The sequence below is a fragment of the Spermophilus citellus genome, assembly GCF_964194105.1.
Source record: "Spermophilus citellus genome assembly, chromosome: 4".
NCBI classification, from domain to species: Eukaryota; Metazoa; Chordata; class Mammalia; order Rodentia; family Sciuridae; genus Spermophilus; species Spermophilus citellus.
The window spans coordinates 155,945,082-155,965,320 of NC_138185.1; the positions used below are offsets into that span (position 1 = coordinate 155,945,082).

A 20,239-nucleotide genomic window follows, 5' to 3' on the forward strand; every position below is an offset into this window, starting at 1 on the left:
AAAACTTTCAACCAAGAAAGTTTGCAGTGTTCAACAAAACTCTCCTTCAAAAGTTAAAGAAAAATAGTAACTAGGAGAATATCTCAGAGATAGACACACACACACACACACACACGCACACACAAAGGAAATAAGAAAAATAAAGCTTGTCACTACAAAATATCAGTGAAACATAAGAAGGCAAAAAGAAAGGACAAAAAAGAAACAAGACATAGAGAAAACAATAAGCAAAGTGCCAACAGTAAGTCCTTCTCCATCAGTAATTACTTTAAATGCAAATGAATTTATTTCCCAATATAAGATTTGCTAAATGGGTTAAGTAAAACAACATCTTGGGCTGGGGATGTGGCTCAAGCGGTAGCGCGCTCACCTGGGATGCGTGCGGCCCGGGTTTGATCCTCAGCACCACATACAAACTAAGATGTTGTATCCACCAAAACTAAAATAAATAAATAAATAAATAAATATTAAAAATTCTCTCTCTGTCTTAAAAAAATCTTACTATATGGGCTATCTATAAAGCTCACTTTAGATCTAAGGATACACATAGGCTGAAAGTTGAAAGGACAGAAATAGATTCCAGGCAAATGTTAAAAAATAAATAAATAAAGGAATCAGGGTTGTTATATTAATATAAGAATAGACTTCAAGTAAAAAAATATTACAAGAGACAAAGGATACTATAAGATAAATCTCATGTTAAGCCACGTCTTTCAAAATTCAAGATGACTGAAATTATATAGAATATATTTTCCAATCACAATGGAATTAAAATAGAATTTGAAAGCAGAAAATCCACAATGTATAAAACAAAGTGCTTTTTGAATCTGTAATGTTTCCCAAAAGCTCATGTGTTAAGAGAAATGCAGCAATGTCTAGAGGTAGGACTTTTAGGAAGCAACTGGATATGAGGACTATAACCTCATCAGTGGATTAACCTACTTGATGCATTATTATTTGCATGGACTACTGGGTGGTATAGTAGGCAAATGAGGTGTGGTTAGAGGAAGTGGGTCACTGGGGGCATACCCTTGGGTACTTCACCTTGACCCTGGCTGCTTTCCCTCTCTCTTCTGCTTTCTGGCTGCCATGAGCTGAGCAATATTCCTCTGCCATGTCCTTCTGCCATAATGTTCTGCCTCACTTTAGACCTAAAGAAGTGGAGCCAGCCAACCATGGACTTAAGTCTGTGAAACCACAAACCAAAGCCAGGCACAGTGGTGTATGTCTGTAATCTTTCTGACTCAGGAGGCTGAGGCAGGAGAATTGCAGGTTTCAGGTCAGCCTCAGCAACTTAGCAATTTAGTGAGATCTGATGCCACAGAAATAAAAAGGATAATAATACAATACTATGAGCAACTGTAGGCCAACAAATTAGATAACCTAGATGAAATGGATAAATTCTTAGAAAGGGCTGAATAGAGGTATACAATCTACCAAAACTGAGACATAAAGAAATAGATAATCTGAGGCCTTGCCTCGCTTCTGCGCCACCTTGTTTTCACCTTGCCGGGACCCACTGAGCTCGCCCCCGCCCCAGCCCGCCGGCAGACAGTCCGAGACCAAGAACAGCCCCGAGTATGCTTCGTCCTTGGCGGTCATGGGCGCTTCGTCTGCCATAATCTTCAGCGCCCTGGGTGCCTCCTATGGCAAGGCCAAGAGTGGCACCGGCATTGCAGCCATGTCAGTCATGAGGCTGGACCTGATCATGAAAGTCCATCATCCCAGTGGTCATGGCTGGGATCATGGCCATCTAGGGCTTGGTGGTGGCAGTCCTCATCGCCAACTCCCTGAATGATGGTATTAACCGCTCCAGGAATTTCTTCCAGCTGGGTGCAGGCTTGAGCGTGGGCCTGAGTGGTCTGGCAGCTGGCTCTGCCATTGGCATTGTGGGGGATGTTCGGGGCACTGCCCAGCAGCCCTGCCTGTTTGTGGGCATGATCCTGATCCTCATCTTCGCTGAGGTGCTTGGCCTCTACGGTCTCATGGTGGCCTTCATACTTTCCACAAAGTAGTGCCTCAAGCTCACCAGCCACAGAACACGATGTAAAGACCAGCCCCTCCTCATTCCAGAATGAACAGCCTGGCACGCTAGGGCAGCCACCCCCTCCGTAGGTGGTCTTGTAAATGCGCAGTGTCCTAGTGCCCATCATCTGTTGCCCGGCCTGGCTCCTTCTTCCCCATGCTGTGGACGTTTGGCCCACTCATATCCCATCCAGGCCCCGGACCAGTGAGCATGCCAGCCTCCGGCCCCGCCCTCTGCCCTGGAGTGCTCTGTGTATAAGGATGAATTAGAGTTGTCATTTCTCTCTTCACTGGATGTTTATTTATAAAAGATTTGACCTGTTCCTGTGTCTGTGGAGCAACCCTCATCTCCCAATTATATAGTACACTTTAGGTAACATGTTGCCCTGTGGGGCCCCCCTGCTGAGACTTTTTGGATGGAACCTCCCCTTGCACCTGGTGTCCCGTTGGGGGCAGAATGCCATGGCGCCCAGCTGTGTCCAATAAAGTTCTCGGATGTGAAGGAGAGAGAGAGAGAGAGAGAGAGAGAGAGAGAGAGAGAGAGAGAGAAGAAGAAGAAGAAGAAGAAGAAGAAGAAGAGGAGGAGGAGGAGGAGGAGGAGGAGGAGGAGGAGGAGGAGGAGGAGGAGGAGGAGGAAAAAGAAGAGAAGAGAAGAGAAGAGAAGAGAAGAGAAGAGAAGAGAAGAGAAGAGAAGAGAAGAGAAGAGAATCTGAGCAGATCAATAACTTGTAAGGAGGTAGAATCAATAATCAAAAACTTGCCACCAAAGAAAAACTCAAGACCAGATGGCTTTGCTAGAGAATTCTGTTCTACATTCAGAAAGAATTAACATCTAAACTTCTGATATGTTTCAAAGAGTTGAAGAGGAGGGAACACTTCCTTCCTCTATGAGGTCAGCATTACACTGACAGCAGACAAAGACACTACAAGTAAACTACAGACCAATATCCCTAGTAAATATTGATGCAAAAATCCTTAATAAAATATTAACATATCAAATCTAACAGCACCTTGGAAGGATCATACACCATCACTAGATGGGATTTAATCCTGGAATGCAAAGACAGTTCAATATGTGGACACTGATAAATGTAACATACTACATTAACAGAATGAAAAACAAAACAAACAAACAAAATAAAGAGAGGATCATCTCAATATACAATTTCTTTTTTAAAAACTCAACATTTCATGATTTAAAAAAATAAACATTCAACAAACTAGAGCTAGAATAAAACTACCTTAGCATAATAAATGGTGTATGTGAAAATCCTACAGGTAACATCATAATTAATGCCAAAAGACTAAAAGCTTTTCCTCTAATATCAGGAACAAGACAAAGATACCTTCTTTCACTACCTCTATTTAACATAGCATTGTGAGTCTGAGCCAGACAATTAGACAAGAAAAAAAATAAAAAATAAAGGCATCCAAATTGGAAATGAAGAAGTAAAATTATCTCTGTTCACAAATGACATTAGCTTATCTATAGAAAGCTCTAAAGATTCTACAAAACTAACTACTAGAACTAATAAATGAATGCAGCAGTTACAGGAAACAAAATTAACACACACACACACACACACACACACACACACAAATCAGTTAGATTCTATACACTGACAATGCACAAGTAGAAAAGGAACTTGATTTCACACAATTAGGTATTTGGACTATATAATCTAAAAAAGAGTATATATTAATTCACTGAGAATATTTGCAAATATTCAGTAAAATGATATATATGTATTTCACCTTGCATGTGCACCACATATAAATTAATAAAAAATAAAGGTACATCAACAACTAAAAAATATTTTTTAAAAAATAGAGCTGGGGATGTGGCTCAGTGGTTGAGTGTCTCTGAGTTCAATCCCTAGTACAAAAAAAAAGGAGGAGGAGGAGGAGGAGGGGGAACTAGACTAAGAGAAAATATTTTCCATATATCCAAAAAAAGGACTAGTAGTATCTAGAATTATATAAAGAACTCTCAAAACTCAACCATAAACAGTTTAGTCAGAAAACATATTTTACTGAAGAATATATACAGATGTAAATAATCACATGAAAAGATGTACAACATCAATATATGTGAATTTATATGCCTTTTTATTAGTACATGAGCTTGGAAAAATGTAAAGAAGGATACTATCAGGTTGTAAATTATCTCCCCTGGGGAGAAAAGGGGCTTGAAGACATCAATGTGGTGAAATAAGAATGGCAGAGCAAAGAAGAAGGAAATTTTTAAAAGTTAGATTGCATTAATATGCATATGATGAATATTATGTATTATGCAAAACAATATTTCAATGGTACTTTTTTCATTACATTTTCTAACAGATGTAATATGTAAGATTTTTTTTCTTTTGGGTATTGGGGATTGAACTCAGGGGCACCTGAGCCATTAGGATACAGGCGTGAGCAACTGTGCTCAGCAAGATGTACATTTTTAATTTCTGTTTATATCTGGTCCCCATACTGAAATGTCTTATTAGTTCTGATAGGCTTTGCATTGATTTTCTTGGGTAAACAATCATATAAGTTGAAAATAAAACTCTGGGTCCCATTTTATAATTTGTATGTTTGTTATTTCTTTTATTTTTGTTTCCTTTGATTACAGCTTGAAATTTCAGCTTTCAAAGTAATATTAAAGAATACTGGTTTTCTCAGTCATCCATATTTTATTTCTTTAATATTTCTAGGGTTTAAAGTTGACTACAGTGTGGGTTACACATCTGAGATTTGTTTCAGAGGTATGTTTGTATAGTTTATAGGAAAAATATTCTGAATACTAATGGGTCTCTTTTTGACATCTATAAACATAACATTTAATTCTTTGACCTGTTAACATGATATAGCATATGAATAGATTTCTTTAATATCAAACCATCATTGCATTTTAGAAAACAGACTCTCTACTGGCATTGCTTATTTATTCAATATAGTTCTGAGTTTAATTGGTTAATATTTTATTTAAAAGGTATTACATATTCATGGATTTTTCTATAGTTTTCTCTCTCTGAATTTTGTCAGATTTTCATATCAGGATTATTAACATGAGCTGAGGTGCTCTTATATTTTCTGTGCTCAGAAATGTTTTGAAAAGCATATGAGTTATTTCTTTATAATTTGATAGTGATAATCATTCAAATGCTTAAGGCCTGAAACATCCTATAGAGGTAAATTTTAATAAAACTTCAACTTGTTACATGATCATTTTTATTTTGAGTCAATTTTAGTAAATTATATTTTCCTAAAAAATCATTCATTCCATCAAATAGTCTTGTCAAGATCTTCCCATTTTCAAGAGAAGCCAGAAATTAAGTTTTATTAGTACTCCCTTTATTAAAAATAATTTTGGATTCATATTAATGTTAAAATCTTATATAACTATAGTATAATAATTAAAGCTAGAAATTAATATTGATATGATGTTATTAGCTAATTTGCAGGCTTTCTTTGAATTTCTCCAATTGTTTCACTAATATTCTTTAAGACAAGATCCAGATTCCGCAATGTGATTAGTCATATCTTATTTGTTCTGATTTTTTTAATGTTAGCAAATTGCTTATAGTGATGCATAGGACCAACAGGATCTTCAGATCTCCAGTTTACTACTCTTGGACAAATAGGGCATAGTTAAAGCTATGTCTTGTGTAAGATCAGCAACAGCTGTCCTGAAACTCAATGCAGGACTAAGGGAGAGTTGATGGAGCGTGTTCAATACATCTCTTCTTTCTCTAATTTGCCAGATGGATATTTTTGCACTTATTGTACCATGTAGAAACAAATTGTTTATTTGCTTATTCTGTTATCCCTTACACCTTGAATGGCCTACCATATACAAGTAAATTCTAACAAGAACAAAATGCTGTTTGGGAAAAGTTTCTACTAGCAAGAATTCATGTGTGCTATATATTGTCATGGATATGTAATGTTTTTGCTAATCCACCTATTTTTCTTTCTTTTAGAATGGCAATTCACTTTTCCTTTTGGAAATAACTGCTACCAACTCCATGCTATCTTATTAGAACTATCAATCAGATGCAAAGGAGAATATATGAACCAGGTTAGGCTAACAGTTTTTCCTGGAATTTTGTATCTTAGGTAAGTAATATAAGATGGGAAAATGACTGGATCTCATTCATTTCATTATCAGAACCCTGAATAGACTTAGATCCCTGTTTTAAAAATAAAACAAAGATATTGTGTCCACCTATAACTAAAAATAAATATAAAAAAAGAAAAAGAAAGAAGACATGATTAAAAAAAAGTAAACTGTAGTAAACTGGTTCCTTTTCTTACAAAGGTTTAATTTGTTCAATTTTTACTTGTATTTTACAAGCTACTCCCACTTTTCCAATAAATCTTTTTTTTAAGAGAGAGAGAGAGAATTATTTTTTAATATTTATTTTTTAGTTTTCGGTGGACACAACATCTTTATTTTACTTTTTATGTGGTGCTGAGGATCGAACCCAGCGCCCCGCGCATGCCAGGCAATCGCACTACCACTTGAGCCTCATCCCCAGCCCTCCAATAAATCTTTACCTTCCCCTCATTCTGGTTTTGGCTTAATATTGTTGAAGTCACTTGCTATTGCTTAGAAATCTAAGATATACGTGTAAAAGAGAAGAGAAAGGCTGTTTCTAGATTTTCTTCCCTGAACGAGTGGAAATTAACAAAGAGGAAAGTTGTGATATATGAAATTCAAACTCTCCCTTCTTTGATTGGTAAGCTAAATTTATATCCTTCATAATAGTTAATTTAGTACTCATATACCAACTATTTTAGTGTATAACTGCTATCGATACATATGTATTATTTTATGTACATCAATAAAGTTACAGCAAGTAGATAGCATAAATATAACTGCAACATATATTAAATTTGACTATATATATGCTGTAATGTAATAGTTAGATAAGATGTACAAAATTGATAGAGCTCTTGACTATATGTGCAAGGCCCTGGATTTGACTCCAGAGTTGAAGAAAGAAAGAGAGGAGTGAGGGGAGTAAAAGATACAGTAAAAGATACAATACAATATTGTCTACTGTTTTCTGAAAAAAATTTAAGTAAGCACTTCATTTTGGAAAACAATAATCAGGCATTTCTCAAGCTAGTGGATTAACATTTACTTAAATTGAATATAACCTTCTTAAATATTAATCTGAAAAAATACGTTATAATATTTTACTTCTAACTCCTAGGTATAGCCAATTCATTGTTTTCAAAGATATCCTACCCCAAAACAGTTCTCATAGTTGACTCATAATAGAAAGAGAGAGAGAGAGAGAGAGAGAGAGAGAGAGAGAGAGAGAGAGAGATTTAAACTACTTGTATATAAGACTAATTCTGGTCACATTTTGTATGATTTTCCATTTTATGTGTTTATAGTGTTAGGCTTAGAAATAAAAATCTTTGCTTATTAACATAATAAAATGCATGCATTTGTATCCAATTTCATAACTTACAAAGATGTAGTAAAAGCACTGACCATCAAATGTCATCTCTCATATAATGATAGTCTAGACAAAAGATAACTATATTTGAAGTCCTGGAAAAAATTGCTAAGCCTTCAGCATTCCCTTGTCAAAGGAATCATTGTGACTAACAAGCAGCAATAAATGACAAAAACCAGAAATACAAATAGTGTTATGTTATGCTAGTACTTACAATTGATTTACCCTCTGTGTTTAGTCTCTGATGATCTTAATTCTAAGATATAATTTCCTTTAGGAACAAAAGGAAAAAAATATAAGGCCTCATGAAATTTCAAATAGTTATTATGGATTGGTCTTAGTTTTAAGAAAAGGAAGAATCAGAGGGCTGGGGTTGTAGATCAGTGACAGAGCGCTTGCCTCGCATATGTGAGGCACTAGGTTCAATCCTCAGCAGCACATAAAAATAAATAAACCAAATAAAGATATTGTTCCCATGTATAACTGAAAAAAATATTTAAAAAAAAAGAAAAGGAAGAATCAGAACATGAAAAATATTAATTTATGTAAATGAATCCTCTTATACAGCTTTAAAAATTTTCTCCTTGTTTTCTAAACCAAATAATACTCAGGTGAAAGTTTTTAAGTATAGGTGAAAGTTTTTTTTTTTTTAATTTAAATCATATTTATTTATTTTTTATTTTTTTAGTTTCTTAATTTATTTTATTATTTTTTAAAAATACATGACAACAGTGGAGTGCATTACAATCCTTATTACACATATAGAGCACAATTTTTTGTATCTCTCTATATAAAGTATGTTCACATCAATTTATGCCATTATACATGTACTTTTTTTGCATTACAATTCTTAATACACATATATACCACAATTTTTCATATCTCTGTATATAAGGTATGTTGACACCTAATTCAAGTCTTCATACATGTACTAGGTTAAAGTTTTTAAGAAGTAAACTATAGGGGCTGGGATTGTGGCTCAGAGGGAGAGCACTCGCCTCGAATGCATGGGGCACTGGGTTTGATCCTCAGCACCACATAAAAATAAAACAAAGATATTGTGTCCACCTATAACTAAAAATAAATATAAAAAAAGAAAAAGAGGGCTGGGGATGTGGCTCAAGCGGTAGCGCGCTCGCCTGGCATGCGTGCGGCCCGGGTTCGATCCTCAGCACCACATACAAAGATGTTGTGTCCGCCAAAAACTAAAAAATAAATATTAAAATTCTCTCTCTCTCTCTCTCCCTCTCTCTCTCTCACTCTCTCTTAAAAAAAAAATTCTCTCTCTCTCTCTCTCCTCTCTCACTCTCTCTTTAAAAAAAAAAGAAAGAAGACATGATTTAAAAAAAGTAAACTGTAGCCGTATATATGAAGAGAGTGCATCATTGTAATTTCTATACTCTTTATTTGGTTCAGGTCACTTGTACCTTCCAAAAAGGCATAATTCTTCTAATATAAAGAAAAGGCTTGCCCATAGTCACATGTTCTTCTTGTTAAATAAAACAGAAGAGGGCTGGGATTGTGGCTCAGTGGCAGAGCACTTGCCTAGCATGTGTGAGGCACTGGGTTCGATTCTCAGCACCACGTATCAATAAATAAAATAAAGGCCCAATGGCAACTAAAAAATTTAAAAAAAAAAACAGAAGAACTTGCTCCATTATTAAAAACAATTAAATGGTAATTTCTAAAGCATATTTCCCTAGGTTTTTCTGGTCTATAGATTTTGGTAATTTTTATAAAAAAATTAATAACTTATGCAAATATTTATAGAGTATTTCACATAATATTATGTGAAAAATCTTGTTAGATGTTTTGGAAATAGTAGTGAATGAGACAGACTTTTCCCTTTACACTTGGAACTTGTGGTCTAGTAGTAGATACAAACATTAAAGCATATATTATTGTATAATTAAAATTGTGATCAATTATATGAAGGAGGTATGCAGAGTATTATGTCAGTGTAGAGGAGGCATACTAGGAATCTGTGGGACAGAAGGGCTTTTTGAGGAAGTCACATAAATCCAGTGAAAATACTAGTAAAGTCTATGGTTTTCCCCAGACCTGACACCAAATCTATGGTTACTTTCATGTATAAACCAGTCCAAATTGGGTGTCTCTTCCTTCCATCTCAGAATCTTAATCAACATGCCATTCAACGACAAATAAAATATAAAATTCATAATAGACATGCAGAATATCCAACCTAAAAGCAATACATATTCTTAAGAATATACAAAACTTTCTCAAGTACAGATGGCATGTTAAATCACAAAGCAAGTCTTAGATCCAAGTATCTTTACCTACCATGAAGTGAGACTTGAGATCAGTATCATTTTTCTCTTTTGCCCCTCTGGGAACCAGAAATTAAAGACCAGGATATTTAAAACAACTGCATATATGGGGAAAATTAGAAAGCAAACATGCATGCCTAGAGAAAGGTAGAACCTTAGAAAAGACCTGAGAAAATCTTAAGTTTTTATCTCAGACTGATCCTTGGAATGAGACAGCCTATAATAATCAGAAAAACAAAACAATCACAAAGTATGGCAAACCCCAAGAAAGGGAGAATCTAATTTCCAGAGTTATCACCTAATTAGATTCAAATATCCAGTTTTTGACCAAAAAAAAGTCACAAGTCATACAAGGAAGTAGGAAAATATGGCCCACACAAAGGGAAAATAAATAAATAGGAACTGTCCCTGAAAAAAAACTTGATGACAGACTTATTAGACAAATACTTTAAAGCAATTGTCCTAAAAATGCCCAAAGAATTAAGAAAAGAAGTTGAGAAAGTCAACATTGTATGAACAAAATAGAAGTACCAATAAAGAGAAAACCCAGAAATAAACCAAAAAAGACTTTCTGGAATATAAGAGTATAATAGTTGAAATGAAAAATTCTTTAAAGGGATTCAGTGGCAGATATGAGCAGGCAGAAGGAGATATTAGCAAATTTAAAGAAGAAACAATACAAGCCAGTGCAGTGGTATGTCTGTAGTTCTAGCTACTTGGTAGACTAAAGCAGGAAAATCTCTTGAGTTCACAAGTTCAAGGTAGCATGGACAACACTGTGAGACCCCCCACAATAAAACAAATCATAAAAAATATACATAGGACATTACATTTTTATATGTTGTGTGCCCCAAAACACAAACCAATAATTCTTTGAAATGCATTAATCTCTTAAAATATGTAGAAAAAACATGTGGAGTTCCAAATAAATTATAATAATATTAGCTTTTAGCTAATATTACTGTATTATTTGTCTTTTTAATGTATTTGTCTCTTCAATCATGTAGAAAACAAAAAAAGTTGAGTTACAAACCAGTTATAATATTAGCTTTTAAAAACATTTGAGGGGCTGGGGTTGTGGCTCAGCAGTAGAGTGCTCACCTATCACATGCAAGGCTCTGGGTTCGACACTCAGCACCACATAAAAATAAATAAATAAAATAAAGGTATTGTGTTCAATTACAACTAAAAAAATAAATAAAAACTAAAAATATTTGATATATCAAAAAATAATAATAGCTTTTATAATTGCCATGTATTTATCTTTATTGAGATCTTCTTCTCTTCATATGGCTTCAAGTTACTGTCTAGTGTCATTTTGTTTTGGTACTGGGGGTGGAACCCAGAGGTTTAACCACTGAGTCACATCCACAGCCCTTACATTTTATTTTGAGACAGGGTTTCACTAAGTTGCATAGGGCACTAAGGTGCTGAGTCTGGTACCACACTTATGATCCTCCTGCCTCAGCCTCATGAGTTGCTGGGATTACAGGTGTGCACCACCATGCCCAGCTGTGTCCTTTCATTTTACCCTTCAGGACTCCCTTGAACATTTCTTGCAGTGTAGATGTAGTGGTAACAATCTCCCTCAGCTTTTATTTATCTGGAAATATTTTAGTTTCTTCCTCAATGTTAAAACAAAGTCTCACTAGATATAAGAGTCTTGGTTGACAAGATTTTTTCCTATAGCATTTTTATATATTGGCCCACTGCCTTCTGGCCTCTAAGGTTACTTATGAGAAATTTTCTGATAAACTTATTGAAGGTTCAACCAATGGGTGAAAGAAGAAATCATAAGAGAAATTAGAAAATAATTAGAGAAAAATGAAAATAAATCATACCAAAACTTATGGGACTCAGAGAAAATAGTACAAGAGGAAAATTAATAGCTATAAATGGTCAAGAATAACTCAAATCAACAACCTAATTTAACACCTTATGAAGAAACAAAATCAAAATCTAGCATAAGGAAGGAAATAATAAAGATTAGAGCAGAAATAAATAAAGAAAAGACAGACTATAGAAGAAATCAATTAAATCAAAAGTTGACAAAAATTGTCAAAACTTTAGCTAGATAAACTAAAAAAACATGAAAGAAGATTCAAATATTAAAATCTAAAATGAGAGCAGAGACATCATTGTTGACTCTACAGACATAAAAATGATTGATAATCCTTTGATAGTATTACGAACAATTTTATGCCAATAAATTGTATAAACTAGAAGAAATGGACAAATTCCTAGAAATGTAAAGTCTACCAAGAAGAAATCACAAAGAAATAGAAAATCTGAATAGACTTAAAAATAGTAAGGAAATTAAATCAGCAATCAAATCTCCCAACAAAGAACAGGCCCACTGGATCCAATGCCTTCACTGGTAAATTCTATCAAATATTTAAAGAACTAACACCAATATTTCTCAAACTTTTGCAAAAAAAAAAAAAAAAAAAAAAAAGAGGAGGAGGAGAGGGGGAAGGGGAGGGGGAGGAGGAGGAGGAGGAGGAAACACTTCCTAACTCATTTTATGAAGCCCCAATTACCCTGACACCAAAGCCAGACAAAGACACTGCTCTAACCAATGTCTCTTAAGAACACTGATGTAAAAATCATAAAAATACCATCAAACCAAATTCAGCAACATAATGAAAAGATTATACACTATGACCAAATGGGGTTTATTCTGGAGTGCATAGACGGTTCAACCTACAATGAACCAATCAATGGAGAAAAAAAAAAAAAAGAGTCAAGGTAACAAGCCACATTAACAGAATAAAGAACAAAAACTACATGATCATCTCAATTAATGCAGAAAAAGCAAATAACAAAATTCAACACTTTCATGATTTAAAAAAAGAGAGAGAGAACTCAATAAACCAGGAGTAGAATGAAACTACTTAAACATAACAAAAGGCTTGTATTGAAAAGCCCATAGGAACATCATACTTAGTAACAAGAGACTGAATGTATATACTCTAAAATCAAGAACAAAATAAGACTGCTATTCAAAACAGCACCAGAAATTCAAGTCAAAACAGTTAGGAAAGAGAAAAAGAGAGAAATAAAGAAAGAAATGCATGCATCCAAATTGGAAAAAAAGAAGTAAAACTATCTATTTATATGTTATATGATCTTATATATAGAAAACCCTAAATATTACAAAAAACTATAAGAACTAATAAATGAATTCAGCAAAGTAGCAGAATACAAAAATCAACATGTAACAATCAGTTGTATTTCTACACACTAACATGAACAATCCAAAAGTAAATTAAGAAAACAATTCCATTTATAGCATCAATAAAGATCAGATACTTATGAATAAACCTAACCAAAGAGGTTACACTAAAAACTACAAACATTAATGAAAGAAATTACAGAAGATGTAAATAAATGGGAATACATCCCACATTCATGGATTGGAAGACTCAATATTGTTAAGGCATTAGTACTATCTAAAATGATCTTCAGATCAATTGAAATCCCAATCAAAATCCCAATGACTTTTTCATGTAAACAGAAAAAACTATACTAAAATTCATATGGAATTTCAATGGACCAAAAATAGCTTAAAACAATATTGAAAAAGAACAAGGCTAGAAGACTCACCCTACCGAATTTCAAAATTACCATAAAAGTATATTAATCAAGATATACTACCCCAGTATCCATCAATAGATAAATTGATTACAAAATATGGTATATACATACAATGGAATATTATTAAATCCTAAAAAGGAAAAAAATGCTGATATATGCTACAACATGGATAAGACATTAAGCCAAGTAAAATAAGCTAGTCACAAAAGGACAAATACTATTATGATTCCACTTATATAAGGTACTTAAAGTAGTCAAAAATCAGAGAAACAGAAAACAGAATGGAGGTTATCAGAGGCTGTAGGTGGGTAGAATTGGGAGTTATTGCTTAATGAGTATGGAGTTTCACATTATGAAGAATTATGGAGAATGATGATGGTAATGGTTACACATTATCCATTAATTTAATACCATTGAACTGTACACTTACAATGAAGTAGTTTCCCCTCACCCAGGGGAATATGTTCCATCTCAGTATATGACTGAGATGTCTGAGACTACAAAGTACTACTGAACCCTATACATTATGCTTTTTCCTATATGTACATACATATGGTAAAGTTTAACTTATAAATTAATCACACTAAGGCATTAACACTAGCAATAATAATAAAAACAATTACAACCATGTATTATAATAAATATTACACAAATATGGACTCTTTTTTTCTAAGATGACTACTAAGTGACTAATAGGCAGTTAGCATATATAGCATGGATACACTGGACAAAGGGATGATTTAGGCCCTGGGTGAAACAGCAGGATGGTGTGAATTTTAAGCTATTCAGAATGGGGGAGTACAATTTAAAGTTTATGAATTATTTCTGGAAATGTCCACACAGTTTCAACTGTGTTGGCATGGAAAGTGAAATCATAAATAATGAGGCGGAACATGTTGGTTAAGATAGTAAATTTTATGTGTATTTTAACACAATAAAAAAAACGGGGGAAGTCAGTCATGGTGGCACATACCTATAATCTGGGCTGTTCAGGAGGCTGAAGCAGGAAGATTGCAAGTTTGAGGCCAGCCTCAGCAATTTATCAAGACCATGTCTCAAAACTAAAATAAAAGGGGCTGATGATATATTTCAGTGGTACAGCATTTGCCTAGTATGCATGGGACCCAGGATTCACTTTTCTGCACACACACCAAAAAAAGTAGAAATTAATGCCAATAAAAAGCCATTTAAAAGTACACATATGTATTTTTTAATATGAATATTCTCATGTGTAACCATAATACCATTATCACACTTAAGAAATATAATTCTGAAATAAAAATATTATCTGATATACAATTTATATTATAAATTAAAACAAATAAAATTAAAACAGTAACATTATTATACAGAATACACTTACTTTTAATATTTTGGCATTTCATAGCCATCTTTTTACATTTTTATTTTTTGACATAGTTGAACACACATTACACATAAAACACATTTTAGCTCTAAAAAAAATTTTTTTTCTGACCAATAGGATATAACACAAATCTGATGGTATTATTAAATATGCTTTTAAAAATTAAAATGATGGTTTCAAAGCAGAACTGCTGAGCTGCAAAGAACATGGGTGTGAGTCAGAGAATATTAGGACACGCCTGTCCACCAGGAATATAAATTTGATTACATGTGACTTGTGTCAACTTTGGAGAAATCAAGGGCAAAATGTAAAGCAAGGCAATGGAGATGTTTCTAAATGAGCCATTCAGCCTCTAAGGCAAGTTATATGACTACAATTGAAAGTCAAAGGGAATGCCATGTATTAACATGCCAGGTTTACCATCTTTAAATTATACATCACTTGTCCATTCATTTCTTCAAAAGGTCAGAAATTTTTGTTTTTAAAATTGCAATAATAGCCCTTTAAAATTACTAGCACTCTGTTTTTTTAGCAATAATAAATGCTCTAGTCAGTTACCTATTCAAGCTCCTGAAACTCTAATAGCTACACAGTTGGAAAAAACAACAAAAAAATAATCTTTATATTACTCAAAAGATTAGGAATGGAACCACCCTATAACCCAGGTATTTCACTCTTTGGTATTTATCCAAAAGATCTAAAATCAGCATAGTACAGAGATAAATATAAACCAATATCTATAGCAGCACCATTCACAATAGCCAAGTTATGGAACCAGTTTGGGTATCTGTCAACAGATGAATGAATAAAGAAAAGGTGGTACGTTTACACAATGGAGTTTTATTCCATCATAAAGAAGAATTATGTCACTTGTGGGTAAATGGATGGAACATTATGCTAAGAGAAATAAAGTCAGAAATCAAGGGTCAAGGGGCTGGGGATGTAATTCAGTTGGTAGAGTGCTTGCCTTGCATGCACAAGTCCTGGGTTCAATCCCCAGCACTGCAAAAAAAGAAAAAGAAAAAGAAAAAAAAAGAAATTGAGGGTCTATGCAGAAGCTAGAGAGAGAGAAAATAAATAAATAAATAAATAAAAAATCAGGGGAGGACCTCACAAAAATAGAAGGAAGACCAATAGAGTACAGGAAAAGGAATGAGAGGGAGGACATAGGAAGGCACAGAATTAAAATCTACCAAATTATGCTATGTGTATCGCAATGAATGCCATATATATTTATGTGTATTTATATAATTATAGCACACTAATTAAAATAGCAACAATAGAATAGAGATCAGTACAGTAGAACAATCAGATGGGGAAGGGGAGTGGAGAGTAAAAGGGAAGGTACTGAGGAATGAGATTGATCAAATTATGTTATATACATGTGCAAATATAGTATAATGAATCCCACTATTATGTACCAATTAAAAAATTTAAAAGTCAATTTTTTACTTTTCATTTATCAAAAGGATTTACAACTCTAAATCAGCAGGGTATTAAACTGCTTACTGTTATTTATTCATTTTTTTTTTGTGTACTGCTTTTTATAATGTGAATCTACACACTGCAATCTGTTCTAATCAGTATAGCTATGACTATCTTATATCTTCTGACTATGCTTAAGAACACTGATGTTACAACATACAAGTACAGAGTTATTCTATTCCCTTAGCTTTATATTTGATATAAATTACATGGTTAAAAATCTAACAGAACACTGAAAAAAGTAGTCAGTTTAATGGTGAATTGTGTGAATACCTACACTAAATCAAACACTCCACAACAAGTCAAGTGATTTCTGCATAGTGATGGTACAATTTGAGAATGCTTAAGAAAGTCAATTCAATTTAAATAAGTATCTTTAAGAGGTTCAAAATACTGTCTAAATTTCAATGTCAAAGATAAATATTTCTTGTAAGACAATAGGAGTTTCCAATGCTGAATTATCAATTTGAACAACTATCTAAGAAAACAGCTTCACAAGAGCAAAGGAATCCAGATGGATTACAGTACCTGGGTGAAGCACAGAAATAAGAAAAAATGCATTGCCCTTGTCATTCTACTCCCAAGCCTAAGTTTCACAGCGCGGAGAGATACCTTGTGCATGGGAATTCAGCACTCAATTTTGGTACTGACCACAGGACTTCCACTTATGAAGATTTGTTCTAACCCCAGGCTCCCCCAAGACCCAGACTCCAGGCCTACCCCTGCAGCCATAGACTCACAGCCCATCTTGGACTCAGGCTCCAAGTCTACTTACACCAGGCCAGTGGTACCCACAACCCCAGGCTCCAGGCCATTCAAGCCTGCCCAGGCTTGTCTATTAACTAAAAAACAAAAGATAACAAATGTAAGCAAATAATTAGAGAAAGGGGACCTGTTTTCGCTGTAAACTAGTACAATCATTGTGAAAAATGGTAATGTAAACTAGTATAGTCAGTATGGAAAACAGTATGGAGATTCCTCAAAAAATTAAAAATAGAACTACCAGGTGATCCAGCAATCTCTCTCTCTCTCTCTCTCTCTCTCTCTCTCTCTCTCTCTCTCTCTCTTTTACACACACACACACACACACACACAGAGAGAGAGAGAGAGAGAGAGAGAGAGAGAGAGAGAGAGAGAGAGCAAATGAAACCAGCATGTCAAGAGATATCTGCATTCCCATGTTCACTGTAGTATTGTTGACAATAGTCAAGATATGGAAACTATCTAAATGTTCTATGACAGATGAATGAATAAAGAAAAGGTGATACACACACACACACACACACACAATTATTCATCTTTTAAAAAGAAGGAAATCCTGTCATTTCTGCATTTGCAACAGCATGGGTGAACCTGGAAGACTAAGGGAAATAATGCTAAGGGAAATAAGCTAGGCACAGAAAGACAAAATACTGATCATCTTATCTATATGTGGAATATAAAACAGTAAAATTCATAGAAACAGAGATTAGAATGGCAGTTACCAGGGGTTGGGGTGTGGGGAACACCAGGAGATATTGGTTAAAGGGTACACAAAGTTACAGTTAGGCAAGATGAAAAGTTCTGGAGATCTAATCTACAACATAATGACTATAGTTAATAACACTGCATTGTAAACCTGGATTTGCTAAAAGTATTGATTTTAAATTTTTTCATCATGAAAAAGAATATAAATATCTAAGATGATATATATGCTAATTAGCTTGATTTGGGTAATCATTTCACAAGTATACATCTATCAAAATATCAGGTTGTAAAGATAACAGAATGGCATTTATCCTCAGTGGTGATGGGGGTTAGGAGACAAGATTCAATGGGGGTAGGACACAGGTAGGGAAGAGAAGACTGCTTATTATTTCATATACCTACTTGTGTGTGTGTGACTTTGTTTTTTGTTGTTGTTGTTGTTATTGTTTTGGTACTTGGAATTGAACTCAGGGCCACTTGACTACTGAGTCACATCCCCAGCCCTATTTTGTATTTCATTTAGAGACAGGTGGCATAGCACGTTGTTTTTGCTGAGGCTAGCTTTGAACTCTGGATCTTCCTGCCTCAGGCTTCCTAGCTGCTGGGATTACAGGTGTTCACAGCTGTGACTTGTTTATAAAATATGGCATAATAAAAAAATTAAAAGCAACTTAAAAATTGTACACTAAAATACACATAGCATACAATTATTAATTATTGATCTTACCTCAATAAAGCTGAAAAATGTTATTCAAAAAGATATAAATATTTTCTATTTTGTAGAATTTTTTTCCTTAAGTTTTGTATTTAACTTGATTCAATAATTAATACTTACTGGGCACAGAGGCACACACCTATAATCTCAGTAGCTTGAGAGACTGAGGCAGAGGATCACAAGTTCAAGCTAGAATCAGCAAGTTAGCAAGGCCCTGATAATATTAATAATAATAACATTATTATTTATACTGAAATAATATTTTTAATAATTTAAGTATTAAGTTATTACTAATACTTAGAATGATAGGATTGATTTTTTTTTGGAAAGAAGCAAATACACCCTAACTTATTCCCAAATATTTTATTCTCTAAAGACTGCTGACTACAGAACAAAATAATGTTTAACAACTAGAACACTGATACTGATTGGAGAATATGTAATTACTCCATATTTTATAGATTTTCCAATAATTTCTAAAGGCCATTTTTTAAAAATACTACAAATAAAGACACTATAAGAATATAAAACAAAGATGGAAAAGAAATATGGCCTATTGACTCTCTCCTTAAAACCCAAACCTAGAAATATCATAAAACATAGAGAAAAGTTGAGATATCTGTCAAAGTAAAATAAATATTATGAGGAAACCATTAGGGTTGAATATCTGTATTAGAGTTCTCCAGAGAAATAGAACCAATAGGAAATAGAGATGATAGATGTAGATATAGATATAGATATAGATAAATAAAGAGACTTATTTTAAGGAATTGACTCATAGTATTATAGAGGCCAAGATCTGCATTCACACAAGGGGAAGATCTAAAGGCAAGGACAGAACAGGCAGTGGCAAACAAAACAAAACAAAACAAAAACCAACTCTGGAAAACAAGGTAACACCCTAAATACAAGGTGTCACTAGAGAAATCTGATTTATAGTGCACTAAAGGTAACTTTTTCAACCACAAATCTTAAATCCAGTCAAATTTCTTATTAGAGTAAGTCAAAGCACCATACTAAAGCTTAAAAAAAGGAAAGATATTCCTTTTTGAGACATAAAAATTGTACTTTACCTTCTTTTATCTTACACAATATGCCTTGCTTGAACAAAATATGAAGCATGTGGAAAGGAAAAAAGCAAAATCATACTTGCAAGAGATAAACTAATCATCAAATCAGAGTCAATTTTGAGCAATTTGCCAGGGAATTTAAAATAATGATGACTAGTGTATTGAGGGCTATAGTTTGAAATACAGACAAGATGTTAGACCAGATGAATACTTATAGCAGAGAGATAGAAATTGTAAAGAATTAAATTAAAAAGAATTAAATGGAAATGATAGGAAAAAAAAGTAACAAAGAAGAATGCCTTTGATAGGGTTCATCAGTAGATTCAACATACCAGAAGAACAAATCAGTTAATATAAAAATAGGGCTATAGATATTATTATCAACTAAAACCCAAAAGGAAAAGAGTTGAAAAAGAGAATGCATTCAAGAGCTGTAGACAATGTCAAACATTTTAACACACACCTAATTTGAATCCCCCCAGAAAAAGAAAGGAGAGAGAAGAAAATAAAGAGCAGGGCAGAAGAAATGTTTGAAGAAAACATAGCTGAGAATTTTCCAAAATGAATAACATAACCAAACAACAAACTTTAGGAGGACGGCTATAACTACCCAAAAGACAAATAAAACACCTAAGTATATATTCCAGCTGCTGAGAAAAAGACAATGAACAGTCCCAGAGGTACCTAAAGAAAAAAATTACATATGTAGAACAAAGATAAAAACTACAATAAACTTTAGTTCAGGAACCATGCAAGTTAGA

At 33.8% G+C, this 20,239-nt stretch overlaps 1 protein-coding gene and 1 pseudogene across 2 annotated transcripts in view; both read left to right on the forward strand.

The window, feature by feature from the left end:
- The first annotated feature begins 1,561 nt into the window (after window positions 1-1,561).
- On the forward strand, window positions 1,562-2,074 carry LOC308648490 (V-type proton ATPase 16 kDa proteolipid subunit c-like; annotated as a pseudogene). Its single transcript has one exon. The product of its transcript is annotated as a V-type proton ATPase 16 kDa proteolipid subunit c-like (transcript).
- Window positions 2,075-2,613: 539 nt separating this feature from the next.
- SIX6 (SIX homeobox 6) overlaps window positions 2,614-20,239 on the forward strand; it is a gene marked incomplete at both ends in the record, with an annotated part of 102,496 nt that continues 84,870 nt past the window's right edge. The window contains one exon of the mRNA XM_081293272.1: window positions 2,614-2,666. The remainder of the gene's footprint in view (window positions 2,667-20,239) is intronic.